Source organism: Panthera leo, chromosome E1 (genome assembly GCF_018350215.1).
Source record: "Panthera leo isolate Ple1 chromosome E1, P.leo_Ple1_pat1.1, whole genome shotgun sequence".
NCBI lineage: Eukaryota > Metazoa > Chordata > Mammalia > Carnivora > Felidae > Panthera > Panthera leo.
This window is the reverse complement of record NC_056692.1, coordinates 9,209,515-9,225,655: the sequence shown is the minus strand read 5'-3', so window position 1 is coordinate 9,225,655 and position 16,141 is coordinate 9,209,515.

The window sequence follows — 16,141 nt, the reverse complement described above, 5'->3', positions numbered from 1 at the left end:
CCCTCCCCCTCCCTCCCCTTCCCTCCCCTTCCCTCCCCTCCCTTCCCCTTCCCTCCCCTCCCTTCCCCTCCCCTCCCCTCCCCTCCCTCTCCTTCCCTCCCCTCCCTCCCCTCCCCTCCCCTCCCTATCCTCCCCTCCCTCCCCTTCCCTCCCCTTCCTTCTCCTCCCTCCCTCCCCTTCCCTCCCTTCCCTCCCCTCCCTCCCCTCCCTATCCTCCCCTCCCCTCCCTTCTCCTCCCTCCCCTCCCCTCCCTCCCTTCCCCTCCCTCCCCTTCCCTCCCCTCCCCTCCCTTCCCCTCCTTCCCCTCCCTCTCCTCCCCTCCCTTCCCCTCCCCTCCCTCTCCTCCCCTCCCTCTCCTCCCCTCCCCTTCCCTCCCCCCCTTTCATTCCCTCCCCTCTCTCCCCTCCCCTCCGTCCCCTCCCTTCCCCTCCCTTCCCCTCCCTCACCTTCCCTCCTTCCTTTCCTTCCCTCCCCTCCCTCCCCTCCCCTTCCCTCCTTCCCCTTCCCTCCCCTCCCTCCTCTTCCCTCCCCCCCTTTCCTCCCCTTCCCTCCCTCCCCTCCCTTCCCCTTCCCTCCCCTCCCCTCCATCACCTCCCCTCCCCTTCCTTTCCCTTCCCTTCCCTCCCCTTCCCTCCCATCAGAGTGCCCTAGAGGGCCTGTTAAAACACAGATCCCCCTGGCGCCACCCGCAGAATTTCTGATTCAGGAAATCAGGGGCAGCGGCTTTTTAAACGTGTTTCCCCGGGATACTGATGCTGCCAGTCAGGTGTGTCTGGGGACCGAACTTTGAGAAGAGCCGGAAGAGCTGGGGCCTGAGCAGGAAGGAGGTAAATTGTTGTCTCCCGAGAGCTCATTAAGGTTGCAAAAGGGGACAGAAAAAGCATTTCTTGACTCTGAGGAATTTAGGCGTTACTGAAAGAACTGGCCTGGAGGGAACACTCACAACACACACACACACACACACACACACACACACACACACACACGCACAAAAGGGGTCTCTGTCTCTCAGTTCATTTTCTTTCGAAGAACAACCCTCCTGCTTTCCAGGGTGACCAGTTAGCTTACTCTCTCAGCAGCTCTCCTGACACCTGGGGCCTTCTTTTGGCCACCAGGTAAATGCACCAGGGTCCCCGATGGCTGGCGGCATGTGCCGGGGATGGACGTGAACCCCTACGTTTTAGTCCGAAAGCCTGCCGGGTCAAGCCGACCACCTGTGTGAGATCCCAGTCTGTGGATCTAGCCCTTCTCCGGACCCTCAGAGCTGTGGGATACCTTGCCCAGGCCTTTTCCAGAAAGGGTACTCTCAGATGGCCAGAGAAATGGCGTCTGGCGAGGAGGAGAGCCAGCGGTGGGGCCAGGGGCCAGGTCTCCATGAGTTCCAAGTACCTCCATGCAAACAGAACGCCCGAGGGACGCATCCACCTAGGGCGGCTGAGAACTGTTCACAAGGCTGATTTCTTGCTTTTTCCCCTCTACTTCTCTCATTCTTTCTCCACTGCTCCATGCATGATTTGCTTTAATCTAGCTGTTTAGTTATGTAATCAGTGCTCCTGAACTCAACACCCAACACAGAACAAAGCCAAGGCAGCCATTTCATCGTAAGGTTCTCTTCCAGACCTTTGCCCTAACTCCTGATTCCTGTGTTCATCATTCCCTGCTTCCCTCTTTATTTTAATTTAATTTAATTTAATTTAATTTAATTTAATTTAATTTAATTTAATTTTATTTTATTTTATTTTATTTTATGTTTTATTTATTTATTTATTTATTTATTTATTTATTTATTTGAGAGAGAGAGAAAATGAGACAGAGTGTGAGCAGGGGAGGGGCAGAGAAAGAGGGAGACACAGAATCCAAAGCAGGCTCCAGGCTCTGAGCTGTCAGCACAGAGCCCGACGCGGGGCTTGAACCCACGAACTGAGAGATCATGACCTGAGCCCAAGTCGGAGGCTTAACCGACTGAGCTACCCAGGGTGCCCCTCTTTATATTATTTTAAAATTTCTTTGTATAATGGGCAACGTCAAACCCACACAAAACTAGGGAGACTAATAAAGTGAACCCATATGCCCCTATCATCCAGATTCCAGCTTTTCAAATCATGCCCGATCTTGTTTCATCCATTTTGTTCTAGTCCCACACCCTCTGGGGAGTTGAATTGGATTCATATGTGTTCCTAAAGGCTATCTATTTTTTATTTCCTCTGTCGCTAACGTTATCAAAGGGTATGCTGCCCTGTGCAATTTTTTTTCAGAGCTACTGTTTTAATTTAATATTGCGTTCGTAAGTATCATCCTTGTTGCTGTCCATCACTGTAGTTAATTCATTTTGGTGATGTGTAATAGTCCATTTATGAGCATACCTCGGTTTATTTCTCCACTCCCTCACCGACGGCCACTCAAGTGTTTCCAGCCTTTTGCCACTGTGGAGAGTGCTTTTATGAATGGTCTTGTACATTCTTGTCCTACACCTGGTAGAGCTCTGTGAGTGGAAATGTTAAGCTTTAGAATTAATGCTGGATTGTGGGGCACCTGGGTGGCTCAGTTGGTTGAGCATCTGACTTCGGCTCAGGTCACAATCTCATGGTTCATGAGTTCGAGCCCCACGTCATGCTTCAGATCCTCTGTCCCCCCCCCCCCCCCCACTCCTCCCCTGCTCATGCACTCTCTCTCAAAAACAAACAAAACATTTAGGATTCATGCTGGATTGCTTCCCGTCAAAGTGCTGCCCCACCCCGGCACCATATGAGAGATCCCTCCCCGGATTCGTATTTTCTCTCCCATGCTGGTTGTTGATAGATGTATTCATTTTTTCCAATTAAAATGTAATCTCAGGGGCCTTCATTTACATCTCCTCAGTTACTGATGTCTTAGCTTAGGCTGCCAAACAAAATAGCATAGACTAGGTTTGGGACTTGCTTGGGATCTATCACCCCCTCCCTTTTTGTTCCTGTTGCCCCCTTTTAGAAGGGGGATTTCTATTCTAAGCCACCCAGTCTATGGCATTTTGTTGCGGCAGCCCAGCCGAACCACAACAATCACTGATGTTGACTATCTCTTCATTTGGTTACCCACCCGTGCATTTCCTTTGTGTGTTAAGTGCCCATTTTGTCCATTTTCTATTGGGTTGCCCATATTCTATTGGGGTTTTTTTGGTCCATTTTCTATTGGTCCATTCGCTTCCTATTGTTCCTATTCGCTATTTTCTATTTGGTCCATTCGCTTCCTATTGTTGCTATAACAAATCACCATGCTCTTAAAAGAACATCATTTTTCCTGAGTTACGGTTCTGGAGGCCGGAGGTCCAGAGGGGGGTCTCACTGGGTGAAACGAAGGTGTTGGCAGAACTGCGTTCCCCGTGGAGGCTCAGGAGGGACATCTGTCTCCTTTCCTTTCCCAGCTTCTAGAAACTGCCCATATTCCTTGGCTCACGCCTCCTTTCCAGCCATCACATCACCCGGACCTCTGTTTCCGTTGTCACATCTCCTCTCTCTCTCTCTCTGACCCCCCTACTTCCCTCTTATAAGGACCCTTGTGTTTACATTGGGCCCAGCCAGGTATTCCAGGATAATCTCCCCATCCCAAGATCCTTAACTTCATCCCATCTGCAGCAACCCTTTTGCCACGTAAGGTAACATTCAGTAGTTCTGGGGGACCAGGACGTGGACATCTCTGGGGGACCACTGTTCTGCCTGTGTTCTCACACTGCGCTCTTTCCTTTCTCATGGTTGGTATAAGAAGAGCCACGTAAAAGAACATGACTCTGCCCCTTGAACGCTGACGGGCAGTAGAGGCCAGTCCCCCCCGAGGGGCCAGCACCGGGTTTCAACAGCTCCCCACCCTCTCTGCTGGGCGCCTGTGGGCGTTTGAGGAGACACATCGGAAAGCAAGACACTGTCTCCACCACCAGCGGGGAGACAGTCCCGAGTTCTGAGGTGCCGAAAGACGCAGGCATGATCTCTGCACCTCTCTGGGCTTTGGAACCTCGTCTGTGAAATGCAGATTCTTACTGTACCTGCCTTTCAAGGTTGTCGTAAGGATAAAATGAGGTTGCGCGCGTGACTGGCTTTACACGCTACCTGACCTGTAGTACTTCATAAATGGCAGAATCGAGAGCCAGATAGAAGGTTCCATGGATGGCCACAAAAAGCAAAAACCCAATTAAAACATGGGCAAAGGCCTTGCACAGACATTTCTCCAAAGAAGATATGCGAACGGCCGATGAAAAGGTGTTCAGCATCCCTAATCATTAGGAAAATGCAAATCAAGGGGCGCCCGGGTGGCTCAGTCGGTTGGGCGTCCGGCTTCGGCTCAGGTCATGATCTCGCGGTCCGTGAGTTCAAGCCCCGCGTCGGGCTCTGTGCTGACAGCTCAGAGCCTGGAGCCTGCTTCGGATTCTGTGTCTCCCTCTCTCTCTGACCCTCCCCCGTTCATGCTCTGTCTCTCTCTGTCTCAAAAATAAATAAACGTTAAAAAAAATTAAAAAAAAAAAAGAAAATGCAAATCAAAACCACAAGGAGATACCCCTTCACGTCCATTAGGATGACTGCTATCAAAAACGAAAGCAAAAGCAGAAAATAACAAGATTTGGCAAGGATGTGGAGACATTGGAAGCCTTGTGTGCTGCGGGTGGGAATGTGAAATGGTGTCGCCACTGTGGAAAATAGTATGGAGGCTCCTTGAAAAACTAAAAGGGGCATTTGGGTGGCTCAGTCGGTTAAGTGTCCGACTTCGACTCAGGTCATGATCCAGCGGTTTTTGAGTTCAAGCCCCGCGTTGGGCTCTGTGCTGACAGCTCGGGGCCTGGAGCCTGCTTCGGATTCTCTTTCTCTCTCTCTGTCCTTCCCCACTCACACTCTGTCTCTCTCTCAAAAATAAATGAACATTAAAAAAAAACAAAACACCTACAACTAGAGCCACTATATGACCCAGCAACCCCCCTTCTGGATATTTATTCAAAGAATTGAAAGCGAGATGTCAAAGAGATATTTGTTGACAGCTCGGAGCCTGGAGCCTGCTTCAGATTCTGTCTCTCTCTCTCTCTGCCCCTCCCCTGCTTGCACGCTCTCTCTCTCTCTTAAATATAAATAAAACATTTTAATGATACCATCCTGTACACTTAATAACTTGTTGAGGGTTGGGGCCCCTGGGTGGCTCAGTCGGTTAAGCATCTGACTTTGGTTCAGGTCATGATCTCAAGGTTCATGGGTTCGAGCCCTATGTCGGGCTCTGTGCTGACAGCTCAGAGCCTGGAGCCTGCTTCCGATTCTGTCTTCCTCTCTCTCTGCCCCTCCTCCACTTGTGCGTCACTCTCTCTCAAATATAACTAAACATTAAAAAAATTTGTTGAGGGTAGGGACACGTGAGTGGCTCAATCAGTTGGGTGTCTGACTCTTGATTTCAGCTCAGGTCATGATCTCAGAATCGTAGGATCGAGCTCTGCATCGGGCTCTGCACTGAGCCTGAAGCCTGCTTGAGATTCTCTCCCTCTCTGTCTCCGTCTGCCCCTTTCCCCTGCTTGCTCACGGTCTCTCTAAAATAAATAAAAATTTATTTATTTATTTAAAAATTTTTTTAAGTTTATTCATTTTTGAGAGGGAGAGAGACAGAGCGCGAGTGGGGGAGGGGCAGGGAGTGAGGGAGACACAATCCGAAGCAAGCTCCAGGCTCCGAGCTGTCAGCACAGAGCCCAACGCCGGGCTCAAACCCACGAACTGAGACCTCGACCTGAGCCGAAAGACGAAAAATAATTTGTTGAGGGTGAAAAACAATGTTGAGGGTAGCTTTCATGTTCTATGTTTTCTGCCACAATTAAGAAGAGAGTCTCAGGGAAGCCACACCCTTTCCTGGGTCCCATCACTCTTCTTTTACTAACTAAAGCCAGCTTCCCTTCCCTCCCATCTGTGGTCACTGCAGCTTAATCCACTGATGTGCTTATCCTTAGAAACCAGGTCCTACGCGGGAGCTGTCATTAGGTACCCCTGATATTCAAACTCTTAACTGCTTTCCATGCTCCCCTCCCCAAAGGACAGCCTAGATTGGCCATTCTTAGTGGAGGCAGGAATGGAGGAAATTGCCTTTTCCTTCTTCTGAGTTGCCTCTGGTTTGTGGTTTATTTATTCAATACGCGTTTACTGAGAGTTTACCTTGTGCTAGGCATTGTGGCGGCACTTAAAGTGAGAAGAATCCAGCCGGGAGGTATGGCGTGCCAAGCAGCGGAAACAGTATGTGCAAAGGTCCTGGGGCCAGAAAAAGAGTTTGGCGTGTCTAAGGAATGGAGGAGGCCGGTGGGAGGGAGGGTGGAGTGGAGAGAGGCTGAGTTGTAGCTGGAGCTGGTCTTTGCAGGGCTTCATGAAGCAAGTAAAAGCAGGAAGCTCTTATTTACTAACATTCAAGTAGTCCGATGACAACTATTACCTAAGGACATCCTTGGGTTCTCCCCCAGGGTCTATAACTTGCTACCTGCACACCCTCGGTCAGCGGTTCTCAAAGTTGGACATGAACTTGTGTCACCTGGAGGGCTTGTCACAACAGACCACTGGGCCCCGTGGCAGACTTTTGGATTTAGTAGATCTGGGCGGGGTTCAGAAGTCACGTGTCCAACAGGTTCCCAGGTGACACCGATGCTGCCGGTCTTTGGACCACTTTGCATCATGCTCTGTGCAGGTAAATCACTGATTCTCCCTGAGTCTTTTTCTTCGTCTGTAAAATCGCCCCTCTGTCCTGGTTGATGTGCTCTTCGAACGAGATGATGTACGGGGTGGGGAAAGCCCTTCGTAACAATTTAAAAAGACACGGAGGGAATTATCAGCTTGATGAGGGTCAGTCATCACTGCTCACACGGGTGCTTCCTTCGTCATTTACCAGGAACGGGCACATCGAACACGAGCGGCTGACTGCATAGGAACAGGGGCTGTTGAATTTCACTTACCCTACGTTCGTCTGGGTCTCTGCCCACGTGAGTGTTTGAGAACCACTTGTGCTGAAAGGAGGGTTGCTGCCCTGCCTGGGAGAAACCTTGCGATTCGCCCCTGTTGTTCACCCCACAGACAGAGGCTCGGTCGGTGATGCTTCAAATGTTTGTGGTTATTTTTGTCAACCATCATCTCTTCCCACGCCTCCCCAAGAAAGCTCTCCAGTGAGTCATCCGGGAGGCCCAGGAGGCAGTTGACGTTGTTTTGCTGGTGTTTGGCCATTGAGGGGAAGGGAGAAGTGATGTCTCCTTGGGGGCCCGCTTTGAAGAAAAATTCCACGGGTTCATCGCCTCCCGGAAAGTCGGTCTCTAGAATCCGTGTCTGTGATAGACACTGGGTGTGTGTATTTTTATTTGTATTCGGTCTCCCTTTCGCGGAGTCCATGTGTGTATAATATTCACGGCGCATCTATTGAAAGCCTACTATGTGTCATGAAATTTATCGTCCGGCAGGGCAGACAGACTTGTAATCCAATACGTGAAATGAAGTGTTACAGGGCCTCTGATGGGGATGAACACAGGGTGGGGTGCAGTGAGTCGTAAAGAAGGAAGAGGGTGCCGGAGAGGTGTTCCGAGGAACTGGTTATTAAAGATGGGTGAGGGGCACCTGGCTGGCTCAGATGATAGAGCATGCGACTCTTGATCTCAGCGTCATGAGTTCAAGCCCCACGTTGGAGGTGGAGGTTCTTTAAATGAAAAATAACGTCAGGGGCACCTGGGTGGCTCAGTCGGTTAAGCGTCTGATTCTTGACTTCAGCTCAGATGGTGATCTTGTGGTTTGTGGGTTTGAGCTCCACATCGGGCTCTGTGCTGGCAGTGGGGAGCCTGCTTGGGATTCTCTCTCTCCCTCTCTCTCTCTGTCCCTCCCTTGCTTGCTCGCTCTCTCAAAATAAATAAACTTAAAGAAAAAGAAAACTTTATTAAAAAGTTTTTTAATGTTTATTTATTTTTGAGAGACACAGAATGTGAGCAGGGGAGGGGCAGAGAAAGACACACACACACCTGCACAGAATCTGAAGCAGAATCCAGGCTCCCTGCTGTCAGCACAGAGCCTGATACGGGGCTTGAACCCATGCACCATGAGATCGTGACCTGAGCCAAAGTTGGACGCTTAACTGTCTGAGTAACCCAGGTGCCCCCCAAAATAAAACTTGAAAGATGGGTGGCACTGGGGCCCCGGGCAGCTCAGGTCATGATCTCGCAGTTCATGAGTTCGAGCCCCGTGTCGGGCTCTGTGCTGCCAGCTCGGAGCCTGGAGCCTGCTTCGGATTCTGTGTCTCCCTCTCTCTCTGCCCCTCCCCTACTCGCACTCTGCCTCTCTCTCTCTCTCTCTCTCTCAAAAATAAACTGTTTAAAAAGCATTAAAAACAAAAAAGATGGGTGGCATTTTCCAGGTTGACTCAGGGGAGGCATTCTGCAATGAGGCACATTGGGCACCTGCAGTAGTCCCCTAGAGTTGGAATATGGGTGCAAGGGCTGGAAAGGAGGTTGGAGAGGTGGGCAGGGGCCTGGCCATGAAAGGCCTTAGGGGACAAGGATTTGGTGCTTCATCCTGCAGTCAAGGTACTGAAGTGTTGAAAAGTTGAAGTCAGAGAGCGAAACGACACTCCTGTGTTGTGGGAAGATTATTCTAGAGGAGGTGTGGGGGTGGCTAATGGGAGTGCGGAACTGGAGGTAAGGAGATGGAAAGGCAGGCGGGAGCCGAAGGGAGGGTAGCCAGGAGGGAGCCGTAGGGTCGCAGAAAGATGCTGAGGATGCAGAGTTGACAGGACGTGGCTACAAGCTGGATGGAGGTGCAGGGAAACGTGAAGGGAAAGAGAAGAAGCTGGAGGAACAAGCAAGAGTGTGGGGAGAAAATGACTCCCGTCCCACACCTGTTGAGTTTGGGGCGCATTTTGTGGAGGCGCCGGACCCCGGTCTAACTGGACACGTGCCGTTGAGAAGGGCCACATTTAGCCATAACGGGGAGTGGATGAGGTGACCTGGGATGAGAAGATGGACAAGGACAGGTCAGGGCGGCATTGTGTCACTTCATGTGCCGGAGGAGGAAGGGGAAGCTTGGAAGAGCTTCTGGAGGTGATGTCAAAGGGGGAAGAGAGCGAAGCCGTTGGAGGAGGCAGTTAGGTTCTGACAGGGCACTTGGAGGCCAAAAGGAGGAAATACCGGCCAGCTTTCCGGAAGGACAGAGGCCGGTCAGAGCAGTACTCTCCAAGAAGCCGGATCAAACCAAACGGGCCCAAGATGGCGGGCGCCCTCACAGGAAACCCCCGACCAAATAAGGAAGAAAGCATGAAATCCTGCATCCCTGTCTTAAGTAATGAATATTCCGCCCCCTAGTTAACAGTTGGCAATAAGAGATAGAAACCCAACCCCCAGGGTTAGGACGATTGTGCTGTGGAAGCCACAGATGGAGAAAGTACCAGATGGGAACAGGTCAGCACGAGGACTTAGAACTTTGGGTTCCAGAGAGTGACTTGAGGTCCCGCCCCTAAATAAATATGGAATGAATGGAAGCAACTTGGGAGGTGAGACTATGAACACCATCTCCAAAGAGTGGCCACTGTCTTATCGGTTTGTATCTCTCTAACCTTGACTCCTCTGTTTGTACCAGGAACCCCCTTCTCCCAAGTTATCGCTGAAATGATGAAAAGTAGTGGGAAATGCCACCAGAATAAGGAGAAAGCTGCCATTGGTCTGAGAGAGAGACTTCTGCAAGGGTTCACGCAAGTGAGAGTAGATTCAAAGAAGATCCCACAGACATTTAAGTCACGACACACAGAGGAAAGGGCGGATGGACCCTCAGCGAAACATGGCACGCTCCAAACTTTGGCAAAAGGCTCACTCCCTTGCACACATCACAAGCAGGGGTCATGCCGGGCACCGTGACGAATGTGAGGGACAAGGCAGGGACCGAGACAGACAAGATCCCAGCCCTGAGGGAGCTTACATTCTAGTAGGGCAGATGGACAAGAAACAAGTGTGATATACGCCATGAATGAAACAGACTAGGGTGAACCAGTAGAAACTGGAGACAAATTGATTGAGATACGTGGTTTATCTTGCTGAAAAATTCCCAGCTTTGGCACACAGCAGATTTCAGGAGCCATCGTGTTTTATGATTTATCATATCTCGCGCAGAGAATTTTCCCCTGTCACTTTTGGGACGACCTTCGCTGCCAAAGGTAGGAGTTGGGGGAGCGGTGGTGGGAAAAGAATTCTGTGAACCGCTCACACCCTGAGGCTACCCCCTGATTCCTTAGCTCAGGGATCAGAGGCAAGTTGGGCCCTTGGGAAGATTTCAAGTTAATAGAAGGTGCACCTGGCTAAGGTTTGTGTAGGAGCGACACCATTCCTCACCTCCTGCTGATAACATTTGCCTCCAGCCACAGCAGGAACGCTCCACCCAAGTCCCTCCCAGCGTTTTTCAAACTGGAGGCAGGGAGGATCTTTCTTCTCTGGACTGGCGGTTGTGAAGATATGAGTTCGAGGATGATGGTGCCTCTTCCCCTTTGTGTGAAGAAGTTTAACTGCAGAAGGAGAGAATGAAGCCAACACACCCAGAGCAGTGGAGATAAGAGGTGGAGACAGAGAGTCCTGCTCTCTTGGTAGCCAGGTCCGCCATGATGCTTCCTGTGGTTTGGTTGCCTGAGTGTCTCCCCCTGCCCCCCCCCCTTTTTTTTTTTTTTGCCAAAGCTGCTTCTTGTTGAGGTTCTGCCAGATGTAACCAAAGTCACATAGAGCTGGGATCATATCACAGGTTACAGCCAAGAGTCAATGCTGCACACAGCAAAGCAAGGACCCCTCAACAGTGGGCTTTGACACATGCAGCCCTACCAGTTAGAGGAGGGGGAACCCCAAGCTAACCCTAGGGGCAGAGATCCCCACCATGTTTGCCCCATTCAGGGGTCTCGGCATGTAGGGCCAAAATGGGATTGTGGGGGATGGCTCTTTATCAGCTAGGATGAGCTAAGCAACCGTGACAAGACCCAAAAATATGTATTGGCTCAAACACAAGAAGAGTTTGTTTTTCATTCACCTAACAGACGGCAGCAAGTGCTCTTTAGTTGATGGGTGGTTCTTTCCCATAGGGCGACTCAGGGACCCAGGATCCCGTATGTGGTTCTAACATAGCCTAGTTATCATCTATATCTTACCAGCAGAAGGGGAAAGATAATTCTTCAAAGCCTTATCTTGCAATCTCTTCAAGTCACATGCTATTGGTGAGAACTAGTCACACGCTCATCCTGAACTGCAAAGCAGGCTGGGAAGTGTAGTCTAACCTTGCACTTTGCTATAACCCCCATGACTACAAAACGAGAGAATGATCTTGGTGGGCAGGAAAGTTTGACTTTCTGAGAGCACTAAATGTTAGGCACTCTGGTGTTTGGATTCTAATTCTAGACCCAGATTTCTTGATCTTGACGCCATTGACATTGGAGACTGGATAATTCTTTGGCGGTGGGAGGGAGGCCGCCCTGCACATTGCAGGGCGTTTAGCAGCATCCCTGGCCTCTACCCACCCGATGCCAGTAACACTTCTTCCTTTGTCTTCCCCCAGCCCCGGTCATGACATAAAAAATGTCTCCAGATATTGCCAAATATCCCTGGGGCACAAAATCACCACCCCTCCCCCAGTTGAGAATCATTGTTCTAGACAACGAGAGCATGGGTCAGAATCTTCTGTCAACCTGGGACAAAACTGCAACGAAACAACCTGCCCACACTTTGTCCCTTGGAAAACTCATGGAGTCGCTGCTCGTTTTTGCTCACAAAATTGACAGCTTAGCTGAGGGGCTGACTTGAAGTTCCAGAGAGAACAGAGTGATACAAACTTCAGCCCTCAGGCTCTCCAGGCCCAGGACGAGAATCATGCTAGATCCCCAAGTGCTTGTCACAGCCAGAGCAGCACGCAGAGACGTGCTTTATTAAGTCTTTTCACTTCACTCAATATGAATCTCAAAGCCATACCAGCTTGCTTGCAAAGAACACACTTTCTGGATTATTTGGTGCCGATTCTCTGAAATTTCTGTGAAAAATAAGTTTTTGTTTTTGTTTTTGGATATCTTGCCTAACGTGAGACAGTGTGTGTCAGCATCTGGAAAGTCCCTGTTCTGTGTGGACATGGCAAACGAGACGGTGGGCTGGCGCCTAAGAAGGATATTTGTTTTCTGGAAATGGGTTGTCTGGGAAAAACTGGTGAGAAGTCCTTGCAGCCTGGTAAAAACAGGAGGTACTGTCATCCAGCAAAGCGTTAGGATGCCAAAAGTTTTTGGTTTTATCTTCTAGAAACCCAACAGCGCTGTTCTGACTTCAGAGGAAATGGCTTTTCTGGTTACAGCGGATGGGTATTCCTTCACATTCCATGGGGATCTTTGGGAAGAGCTTCAGCGTTTGGGCTGCAGTCCCAGACAGGGAACTCCGGTTTGTGTGTGGCTGTCATTACAAAGTATTCATTTCCTGATTCACTGGCAATATGCAAGGCTCTTGAACATTAAGCAAAGATGGTTAATTTTGGGGAGGGGCAGAGAGAGAATCCCAAGCAGACTCTGTGCTGTCAGCACAGACCCCAACGCGGGGCTCGAACCCATGAACCGTGAGATCATGACCTGAGCCGAAGTCGGACGCTTAACCAACTGAGCCACCCAAGGGCCCCTCATCTTAGTCACTCCCCATGCCTCTCCCCTCTCAGCTTCTGGCAGCCACCTTTCTTCTGTTTGTCTCTACGAATCTGACAGACCCATATTCTAGGCACCTCCCACAAGTGGAATCATACACTATTTGTCTCTTTGTGACTGGCTCATTTCCACCGAGCGTAACGTCCTCAAGGTTCATCCGTGTGGTGTTGTGTGTCAGAAGTTTCCTTCCTTTTCAAGGCTGAATAATATCGTATTGTGTGGATATAGCGCATTTTGTTTATCCATTCGTACATCAAGGGATGCCCGGGTTGCGTCCACTTTTTGGCCATTATGAGCAATGCTGCTGTAAACATAAGTATACACATAGCTGTTCGAGTCTCTGCTTTCGATTTTATTGGGCATACACCCAGATGTGGAATTGCTGGGTCATATGGTAATTCTGTGTGTGCTATTATAATTCTGTGTTTATTTTTATTTTTATTTTTTGAGAGAGAGGGCATGCGAGTGAGCAGGGGAGGGGCAGAGGGAGAGGGAGAGAGAATCTTAAGCAGGCTCCACGCCGTGGAGCCCCATGTGGGGCTCAGTCTCAAGAAGTGGGAGATCGTGATCTGAGCTGAAATCAAGAGTCGGATGCTTAACTGACGGAGCCACCCAGGCGCCCCTGCGTTGATTAGTTTTTTAAAGAAACAGACACACTGTTCCAGGACAGCATTTTACATACACGATTTCATTTCACTGAATGCTCATGATAATCCTAGGAGGGAGAACAATGATATTCCTTTCTCAAGAGATAAGAAAATGAAGGCAATTGGCCAGTTTCATAAAGCCAACCAGGTCCCCAAATCCATGCTTTGGAGTCCTGTGCCATATTGGCTTTTCTCCAGAAGGGCGGCAGGCTCCCTCGCTCTGGTGGGTGAAGGGCCCCGCCTTAGGTTGGGGGGAAAAGAACTTCCTGAATAAGCGGCATCCTACTTGTAGGTGGTCACCAAGGTCAGCTGTCTGTGACTAGCTTCAACCCCGTCAATCACAGGCTCGGATCTTCTGCAGCGACGCTGTAACATGTTTCTCCGGGTTCTATATCCCAGGACGCGATGACCTCATAAACTCATAATCAAGTTTGGTGATTACAAAACCACTCAAGAAGAACGTGGTTGCTATGCACTCCTCTGAAGTAATGACCGAATATGGGAGATCATTTAAATCCGGTTGAGATCACTCCAATTTCGTTAGCCAAGGTCTCTTGGTGGTTCCGGGAGTGAGATAGAGAGTTGGCGCATAATCTAACATCTTGCAGAATCTCAGAGATAATCAAACCGTGAGAAGCCTTCCCTATGTATCTCGTCAAAGATCTGGCAGTTCATTAAACTAGGTGGTAAGCGATGGGTTGTCAAAGCACGCCTAGACGCGCCATCCCGTCAATAGACCCCAAACTTCCCCTGCATTGTAGCCGCTAGACACGAAAACCCAGGGCAGAGAAGAGAGGGAAGGGATAAGATCAGGAGCTCATGCTTTGATGGACCTTCTCTGCTCCAAACATACAGCAGCGACACATAAACTATTGAAAACAGAAAACCCCAAATGCCTGGATACACTCAAAGGTAAGACGATGCTGGAGGATAGAAAAGATCAAGCGGGGAAGAGGTGAAATATCGCAAGGGCGGAAATGTAAAGCAGAGAGCACACCGCAGCCCCGGGTTTGCTGTTTTTTTTTGGGGGGGGGTGGTCGGAAGTCAGTGGGAATGATTGGAGAGAACTAAAAATGTTGAGCCTTCACGCCAGGCTCGCTGCTGGAAGTGAGGGGCAGACTAGGTCATGAAAGGAAGTGGGGAAAAAAAGAAACAACCCTGGCCGACCGCCACCTGGGGAGGTGGCATTTATAAGCCACAAGACTGGGGAGGTAGGAAGTCAGAGATGGCCTCAGAACACAGTCACCAGTTGGCATATTACCTGATTTTGCATAACGTGAAGACCGCGAGGGGACAGGGGAATCCTGAAACGTCATTGTAAGACTATGGCTTGGCCGGGGGGCAGGTGGAAGCAACTGCATAAAGACTAGATGGGTGGGGATGTGAGCCCAGAATAAGAGAGAGAGAGAGAGAGAACTTTCCAAGAGAATAAAAAATTGGAATCTGAATCCACTCCCAGTTCACCCTCTGGAACAGACTGATAATGACTTCAAAATAAATGTATGTGGCATGCTCAGGGAGATACAAAAAGGAATGACTTCTGTTTTAAACTAGAGCAAGAAATTATTTAAAAAGATATCAGAGGAGTGCCTGGCTGGCTCAGTCGATGGAGCGTGCGACTCTTGATCTCAGGGTTGTGGGTTCAAGCCCCACGTTGGGTGTAGAGATCACTGAATCATAAAATTTTATTTTTTTAAATGTTCATTTATTTTTGAGAGAGAGAGAGAAAGAAAGAGAGGGTGAGCAGGGGAGGGGCAGAGTGGGGGTGGGGGGACAGAGGATCTAAAGCAGGCTGTGAGCAGAAGGCAGAGAGCCCCATGCAGGGCTTGAACTCACGAACCGTGAGATCATGACCTGAGCTGAAGTCAGACACTCAACCGACTGAGCCACCCAGGCGCCCCTGAATAATGAAATCTTTTTAAAAAGTTGGGGCACCTGGTGGCTCAGTCGGTTCAGCATCCGACTTCGTCTCAGGACATGATCTCACGGTTTGTGGGTTCAAGCCCCGCGTAGGGTTCTGTGCTGATGGCTCAGAGCCTGGAGACTGCTTTGGGTTCTGTGTTTTCCCCTCTCTCTCTGCCCCTCCCCTGCTCGCACTCTGTTTGTCTCTCTTTGTCTCTCAAAAAATTGAATAAACATTCAAAAAAATAATAAAAAAATTAAAAATCTTAAAAAAATAAAAAGCCATCAGAAACAAAGTAGGAACAGGCGATGGTAAAAAGAAACAAACTGAAATCTTCCAATCGTGGAAAGAAAAAGTCACTGAAGTTTTAGAAATTAGTCTGTAGATGGGGTAAACTTGACACTTGGGCAGACAGAGAGGAGCAGTGAATTGAAAGAGAGACAAAGAGAAATAAAATAGACAAGGCGATTAATTGCATCTCCCTTCTGGGAAAAGTCAACATGCTCACATTATCTGGATTTTACCAATCTCTGCACATGATTCTGTCTTCAGATCCCCGTTCATTACTGTTCATTTTTAATGTTTATTTCTTTTTGAGAGAGAGAGAGACAGAGACAGAATATGAGTGACAGAGGGGCAGAGAGAGAGAGGGAGACACAGAATCCGAAGCAGGCTCCAGGCTCTGAGCTGTCAGCACAGAGCCTGACGCGGGGCTCGAACTCACGGACCGCGAGATCATGACCTGAGCCAAAGCTGGATGCTTAACCGGCCATCCAGGCGCCCTGAAATCACACAAACTCAAACTCAAATGTTGCCCTATGTAGCAATTGTGGTGGAACGAATCTGTGCTTTCAAAACAAGTATGGAAGAGCTGACTGGGGCGTGTGGGTGCCTTGGTCTGTTAAGCGTCCAACTCTAGCTCAGGTTATGATCTTGGAGTTCG